The sequence below is a fragment of the Pundamilia nyererei genome, unplaced genomic scaffold, assembly GCF_000239375.1.
Source record: "Pundamilia nyererei isolate P.nyererei 1_Seehausen unplaced genomic scaffold, PunNye1.0 scaffold00048, whole genome shotgun sequence".
Taxonomy (NCBI): Eukaryota; Metazoa; Chordata; class Actinopteri; order Cichliformes; family Cichlidae; genus Pundamilia; species Pundamilia nyererei.
The window spans coordinates 2387132-2395761 of NW_005187449.1; positions in this window are offsets into that span (position 1 = coordinate 2387132).

Genomic DNA, 8630 nt, shown 5'->3' on the forward strand with positions numbered 1-8630 from the left:
TTCCTGCCTCTGTTGTTTCCCAACAGAGGCAGGAAAGGACTTATAGAAAATGTCTCTGTGACACCTCTAGAGCTGAAAAGCTGCAAAGGTTAGCTTTAACGGCGTCCCTGCAATCAAAGCTGAGCTACAACAGAGACACAAAGACTATTAACACAAACGGGGAGCATTTATCTGCTCTCGTCCAATCTTAGGCTCCTTCACAAAGGAGGAGCTTCAGGCAGGGTGAATTGTGTGAAGAGAAGAAGCTGTCAACCTCTGGTATAGATCGATATTGATTTCTTCCTCACACTCTGCAAACTTCATTTAATGCTACATGAGATGTGATGTCCCCCGGAGCTGCAGAGAGCTGGGTGTGGGCTCTCTGAAGGAGCCTCGCTGAGGTGCCTTGTCCAGATTTAACACTTCAGAAAAGATAAATATGGTTGAAAAAGCAGGACATGTGGATTATTTGTTGGTTTAAAGGTGTCTAGGGGTGATAAGGACTCGAAAGCATGAACAATTAGAAGCCACAAAGGGCATGAACGTGTTTGCTATGTAGAGTTTTACAGTTCTTACATTTGAAAATAAAATCTGAAAAACAACCTGAGGCCAAATTAGCACAATAGGCTTATTATTGGTCTTAGCAGGTTAGTTGGTTGTACTATAGTATGTAAATTGTTACCTATGAAAGGTGAAACAGAGTTTGTTTGCTTCCCACTGATTTCTGTCTCAGCATGTAAATCAGGACAGAGCAGGTCAGCCGAACATGGGAAATCCTAAATTCTGGCCAAGTTTAATTTAATATGTGGAAAGTAAATCTTACAGTCATTAAAAGTCTCTTATGTTTCCTTTAACTAGAGCTGGATCACTGAAAGCTTTTTAGTGAATCTGAACGGATGCAGTAAAATCCAGAACAGCTGAAACATCTGTATGGGTGGCTTTTTGTCACTGTTAGTCTTGTATTGTTGTCTGTGAAAGTACTGTGTGCAACCCCTCACCATCACCATCACAGGTGGATGGAATACTGAATAGGTCTCTTGTCTATCCCGGGTAAGAGCATTTATAAAAAAAAGTAAACAACAGAACCATAAAGACACAAGTCAAAAAACCAGGAAGTCTGAGCAGTGATGGAGACATTAAGACTGTAGTTCTGAGTCTTTGCACTTTATTCAGTATTTTCTGACTTATTTACAGTATCTTTCTACTAATGCTTTCACTTCCTGAGTAGGTTTAAGGCATTGCAGGCACATGAGAAGTCTGTAGTGACAGATCCCTAACCTGTCTCTGGCATCAGATATGTGTTTTATAATGTTTTTTTAACATCTGTCCTGAACCTTTCGCTCAACTGAAAGAATTCCAACGCAAAAAGAGTTACAATATTTTGAACGAAAAGTCTGACCTAAAACCAATCGGTTGTTGCCTTAATGCCTTAAGGCACAATGTTCCAGTCTGACTCTCCCAACACTGAAACGCCTCATAATACCATCTGTGTCTGGTTTCTGGAGGTTTGTGGGAGTTTCCTTTCCTGAAGAGCCCGTTTCTTCATAATCCATCCAAGATCATGTCACATCTTTTAGTTTTAAACCACAGTGTGTATCAGAAACAAACCATCAGGTGTGAAGTGGGACACAGCAGCATGTTGGAGTTGTGACAAACAGCCCGGTGTCATGAATATTGTGAAAAGAGCTGATGTCTTTAAAAAAAGAGATGTGATGTGTGTTGTGCATGAAAAGTGAGAAATATTTTCTGTCTTTCTATAAAAGAGCTGTCATGTTTTTCTGAAATAAAGCCAGTCTGATATTTCAAAAGATTGTCTCTGGTTCAGGAGGGGCTTGGCATCAGGGGCAACTACAACTCTTTCCCTGCAGATGTGGTGTGGCTCTTAGTGCACCTACACAGGCCTTTGTCCACTCCTTGTGAACCTCCAGTTTTCTAGAAACTCCTCTCACATGTTTCCCTCCCACTCAACTTTCCTACAACAAGCTTTAAGATACCTTTGTTGAGGAGCGTCGATGATCATCGCCAATGATTCTGGTTACGTACACCAAACTAGACCCAAATATTCTTTTTTGGGAGATACTGTATTAAATAAAATGTTACAAATACAGAATTTACTAAAGTGTAGGAGAAACAAACTTCCTTATTATGTTGAATCTTTTGAGATGCACTAATATGTGTAATTGTAGTGGAGATATCATCTGAATTTCAGGAGCGGGACCACTCCTCCTTCACGCCCTCCCTGGCCTCAGGCTATAAAACCCCCCTTCTCCAATACCTGCAGTTCTCATTTTCATGCCCCACCCTGCCCCCCCTTTTCTTTCCTCTCTTCTCCTCTCCTCTCTTCCTTTCCTCCATTTATTTCTTGTTAGTACATGGGAATCTGCCTGGCCCGAGAGCCGTCGCCAGTCCCCTTCAAGGCCTTCCCCAAACCACAGCACTATTCACACTTCCTCATTCCTCATCTCTCATCGTTACCAAGGATGTGGTTCCTGCTAGTGAAAATAGAGATAAAAGTTCCCAGTTCTAAACAAATATTCAATTAAAAACCTAAAATTAAGTCCTTGCAGGCTTTAGGTAACTTATTTGACATTAGTGCGAAACTGGGAACATGTTTGTCTGTTGCATTAATTTCCTTCCACTCTTGGAGAGACTCCATGATTAATTTACTTACAAATCCCTTGTTTAATTAATTTGAGTTATTGGAGTTTGCTGCTTAGGCTGACACTCTGGTTTTTAATTTAAACAGAGTGTAAAGGTGAAAACATAAGCAGCACACACATAGGATGGAGTTGGGAGTATATTAATGTCTCCTACAAGCTGGCAGATTCAGCTGAAATAATCCATTCAGAAGTAAAACGTCCAAATCACGTCAAACCAAGTTTAACCTGGAAGAGTTCCTTAAATGGTCCTCGTAAATATAGTCCAAGAGTACACAAACACGGAGGCAATGCATGCTGGTTGGAAAATTATATTTCAGCCATGGTCAGATAGTAACACATGCAGAGGCACAGCTTTTATTTATATCGTGTTCATGTTTCCTTCTTTATTTGAACATGATTTTCATTTTTGTGTGCGATGAGGTGAAAGAACCATCAACGTTTCAATTTCAACGCTCACTCCAAAGAAAACTGAAAATCTTTTTTCTACACCAACAAATCTCCCCAGTGGGATGAAACCCTGTTCACAGAGGCATGTCCACAGCCGTGTTTTCATTAGGAGACCTTAGCGAGGAACGAGGACCACCACGCAGGAAACTGATGCACAGATTCACATGGAAGCTCAGGGACAGGCTCATATGGTTTTATTATTTGGTGTGAACCATTATGTAGCTTGAGCTGCTGTATGTTTTGTATGTGCTATCAGTGGTCAAAGCATGATGTTTGAATCATGTTATAAAAACAAAACTTTCAGGGATCTTTGCTGGAATCTTGTGACCCGTTATCTGTTGACTGATCCTTTCCCCGAACTCCTCATTTAACTTCCAGTTCTCCAACCTCACCTGACTATTGAAGGGATGAATGAGGTAAAGCCATCCCTGGGTTGTGATGACTCGTCCTTCACCTGTGTGCTCCGCCTTCCCACCTTTTCTCACAGGGTTTGTGCAGGTGAACAGTGCTGGGTGTCAAACTGTTTTCCTGCTACTTGCCCTACATAAAAATGACCCAGCATTCCTTTTTTATGGGCAAAAATCACTTGATCTTATTTCACGAGGAAGACAGAATAGAAATGGCAGACCGAACTCCAAGTTTGTCGAAATAATTGTAATTTATTGAATGTCGGTACAAGAACATGGCAGAAAAGATCAAACTGTCCTGTCCAGAACCAATGATCTGTCACTGAAAACGCGACCTCCACCTACCTGGGAGCAACCCATTATCTACGTCAGTAGTGTGACAGTTGACCCCAACCAGTTGACCAAAGTTCAACAAAAGCAGAGATAACTGAGCCTGAGTCACTGTGCTGTCATCTTTATGCTAACGCTTAGACATCCAACACAAAGAAATACTACATTTGATTTAGTGTTACATTGTTAGCTAAAAATGATACAGACCATATTATTCAGTAACACAAAAAATAATGTAATAAGTAGCGGCTACTGTACTGGTCTGACGCTGATGTTGAACGGCTTGATCAGCGCAGTGTATGCAGTGACTAAAAAACCCTGACTGGGGCCAAAAAAAAAATGTGCTGGGCAGCTGGACCAGCTGCATATGTGAAACTAAACACCGACTTCCACATGAATAAATGCTGCTGCCGTCGTCAACCTGAGATGAAATGAATGCATGGATCACCTCCTCAGCATCAAATAAATGAAGGAAAGGCTTCAGCTTTGCAAAGGCCTACAAATCAGAAAGTGTTGTTAAAGTTGGAAGTGAGGGTAAAAAAATATTAAGCGAGCTAAATTAGATGGCATAGCAGTCCAAAAAAATACAACCAAAATGTAATGTGAGTTAGTGCTGCTGCTGCTAACGCAGGAGGAAGAGGAGGAGGGATGAAGGGATGGAAGACAAGTGAAGAATAAGGAGACAGTTGGCTAAGAGCTCCACTCAGCACTTTACTGCTGAAAAATCCATCTGAAAACTGTCCTTCAAACACTTAAGTAGGACACACACACATGCACACACACACACACACCCGTTCAGCTATCTTAGTGAGGACCTTTATTGACATAATGGTTTCCCTAGCCCCTAACCCTAATCATTAAAAATGAATGCCTAAACTTAACCATAACCTAATTGTAACCCTGACACTAAAACCACATTTTGAGCCTCAAAAATGCCTTCAAATTTGTGAAGGCATTTACAAAACAGTCACAAGTGACTGTCGGTTCTCACAAGTATAGTAGAATGCAGATTTCGGTCCTCACAAAGATAGATAGACAGGAACACACACACACATGCATGTAACTGTATAATTTGCAGGTTGTCTTTTGATAATGGGAGATTTGCAGTGACTGAACATCTTTGTTTGAAGAGGAGGAAGACTTTGAATGAGAGTATGAAACCAGGTGTGAAGGCTACATCACTGAGGAGGAGGAGGACGTTTTTGACAGCTTGTTTTTATCTTTTCGGTAAAACTGAACTGAATATGGCTCACATTCAGGCAGAAACCAACAGGCAGTGATTTTACTTGTGCAGTGGCTTCCAGACCTATTTTGGGATTAGTTTCTTGGCTCTGTGATCATTGCCCTGTGAACCGTTTTTTTTTTTTAAGTACTCTTCTTGAAAGGTTATTCATAATAAGCAGAAATAGCTCAAGCATAATACTGCATTACGTGGCAGAAGAGTCAGGATACAAGTCTTTTTGTATGTAATGTTCAAAGAAAACCGTCAAATCTGGAAGCTGAGAGTTTTTAATGTGACTTATTTAGAAATAAAATGCTGGAAACTAAAAATCTTTCAAAACAAAGCAGCCAAATGTCCCAGTTTAAACATAAGTTTAGTCGTCACACCGCAGCGGGACGAGGACCTTCAGCACTGTTTGTAGTTTATACATGAAGAATAATGAGGAAATTGATGTAACGTGGCTTTTAAGCTTTCCTGCTCAAATCCATGTGTTTGCGGAAAAAAATACTAAAATATGTAATGACGGAATAAAGAGCAACACACACACACACACACACACACACACACACACACACACACACACACACACACACACACACACACACACACACCACCTCGACTGGACTGGGTGACAAAATGAGTAAAAGTTTGTTACATAAGTGATGTTTATTCAAATACTTGACTTCACGAACTTAAAAGGCTTCTGCATTTTACAATGATCTTTGTATCCAATGACCCTTAAATATATATATTCTCATAAAAACAAACCAAAATTTTCTTAAATGTGTTTTAAAGATTAGAAATGCACAAACTTATAAAGAATTTGTCTAATTTATATATATAAACTTTTTCAGGAAGTCAAAAACAAGAGTTGTTGTTAAAAAATTTGTTTCCTTCAACACATTTTTGAGAATGTAGTTTAGGACCCGGTTACGCAGGCCTAGAGGATGGTAGGTGACCATTGGTATCTAAGGAAAAATGTGTATTTCCTGACTGGTGAGGGGTTGGTGGCAGTCTTTTAATGACACTGATTTCAAAGTAGTACACAGTGCTGCACTAAAAACCTGCTTGTGATTGCTTTGATCATGGCCACTGGACACTAGGCTGTTAAAAAAAATATCAAAACAAGACATCATGACTTCAACAACGGTAAACCTTGTAGAGATTCTGCGACCATGATTAAACATTATTGCACGGTACTGATGGACTCTTACAGTGTGCAGGTACCCTAACCAAACCAAATCCACCTGAGCTGTTATTTGGTCTTAAACAAATGTAATTTGAAAATTTCAGGTTTAATCTGAAGATGACAGCATATTCTGAATGCCTGCCAGAAATGAAGCCAATCCATCCAATACTTCACGAGACATTAAATTCAACTGCGGACCCTCACCCTCCTTATCCTCTGGGAAGATGAATGCCTGTCCAAAAAGAATCGCATCTGAGATTGGTGAAAACCAAGATCAGTGGCAGGTAACTGTGAGCATCTCCTCTCCAGCAGCCTGCAGGTGAACTGAGGTAAAGTATTGATTAAGTGGAGAGCGTTCAACATCAGCAGTAATGTTTCGCAGCTGGCGAGCTGCAGCAGCACTATACACGCTGAATGATTTCACACAGTTAGCAGCTCCAACACGAAGACATCGTCATTTAGCTGACTCGACTCCGAGTCGCAGTTTGTTCCAGAGACTGAAGCCCAAAGAAAAAGCTTCACACTGCACAAGTTTAACATTCAGGGAGACACTTCAAAGGGATCTGCACCAAACACCGAGCAATATTAACGGGACTCCTCAGTGCTCGATTTAGAGGACTTCTTCTTCTTCTTCTTCTTCTTCTTCTTTTTAAATTTATGATGATGTTCCAGCTCTCATCCAAAAGGCTTCTTTGTTTCTAGAAGCTGTGGAAGTCTCAGGTATTTAACCTCTGGAGGATAAATATGCAACATTCCCTTTCGCATGTTTGCCATATAGAGAATCAATTAAGTAGAGCTTCAAAAAAGTTGCTGTTAGTGAGTTTGTCCCTATTCGAGGGATTATCCTGACGAGTCAGTTAGTGGAATTATAATCCGATTCTCCCTTTTTTTCTTTTTATGCTTCAACTAAGTTAATCAGGATAGTAATGCTGGAGCAGGCCACACAGAGCAAACTGATGTGCTGCAGCTCGAGACAGTCGGCATGCTCCACGTATGCAAGTATTTTATTTAACAAAGTTTGGGTGGATCTTCTCCTGTGGCCGTCTGTGCATGGGTGTACGCGTGTCCATACATGAAACAGTCTGTAGACTAAAAGGACAGAGACACAGCTGAAGGGTCTGACAGCAGCGTGGAAAAACTCACGACTGAGCAGCATGTCAGACTGCCCTGAGCTGAAGGTCTGAAAGGCAGAATTACAGGCACAGTGAGCAGCTTGATCCGGTCACGACCACTTTAAAATAAAACCTTACATTATAAGAAAAAAACCCCTAAACAATGGCCACAGTGTGCTGCACAGCCCTGTGTGTAAAGCTTAGCTGTATTGTGTGTTCATCACAGGCAGCAGTAGCATCCAGCAGATAATGTCTCCATCAGTCCAGGCACACATCATCAGCAGCGCGCTGAACTGTACAGAGCTCAATACAGCCAACACCATTACACACTGCATCAATAATGACAGGACACCGCAATACAGAGACACACATACACAGGAGGAACACAAAGATATGAACCCCACCCCCACACAGCCTTCAGAGAAACGAGACAACCGACCTGGACCAGAAAACATTACAACAAAGAAAGAAGTGTCGAAGCTTTGGGTGGTCATTTAGTGACTTCTTTACAGGCGCTCATATTAATTGGTTACATCCATCTGTACTCATTTAGCATTTACCTTGAATCAATGTGTTTCTTTTGTTCTTGGTTTTGCCTTTTTTTTTGCATCTTTTAGTTGTTACCATTTTTATTTGTATTGTTTTGTGTCTTTGTTTTTCTTAAGTCTTTTTTTAAAGATGAGTTTCTCTCTTTGTTTTTTTGTGTTCTCATTTTTTTCATTTAGTCCAGTTATTTGAGTCTCCAGTTTTAATGGAGCTCTAATTCACTAAAAATGGTGCCATTTTAGCTTCTTTGGTAACTTGTTAGCTTCTGCCAACTTCTACTGATAGATGATGCGCTCTGCTTTCTTTACGTGGTTGGTTGACTGCAAATCTGGTTAGCTAATGTTTGACTCATAGTAAACTACCTGCTGTCAACCTTATTTATATTCTTTGATGGTTTTTGGAGGAATTTGTTTAATGGAAATTCCAAGTACTGATAAAGTAAATTAATGTATTCAATTCAATTTTATTTATACAGTGCCAAACACAACAACAGTTGCCTCAAGATGCTTTATATTGTAAGGAAGGCCCTACAATAATACATAGAGAGAAAAACCCAACAATCATATGACCCCCTATGAGCAAGTACTTTGGCCTGTACTCCAGGAAGTACAGGTCATGAAGGAGGACCTGCAGTCCTACTCAGACTATAAACACAAGAAATCGTCCAGGATCAGAAATCTTGTCTTTCTTTTAAAGACTCTGTGTATTCAATTACAGATTTTACTTTGGTTATAGGCT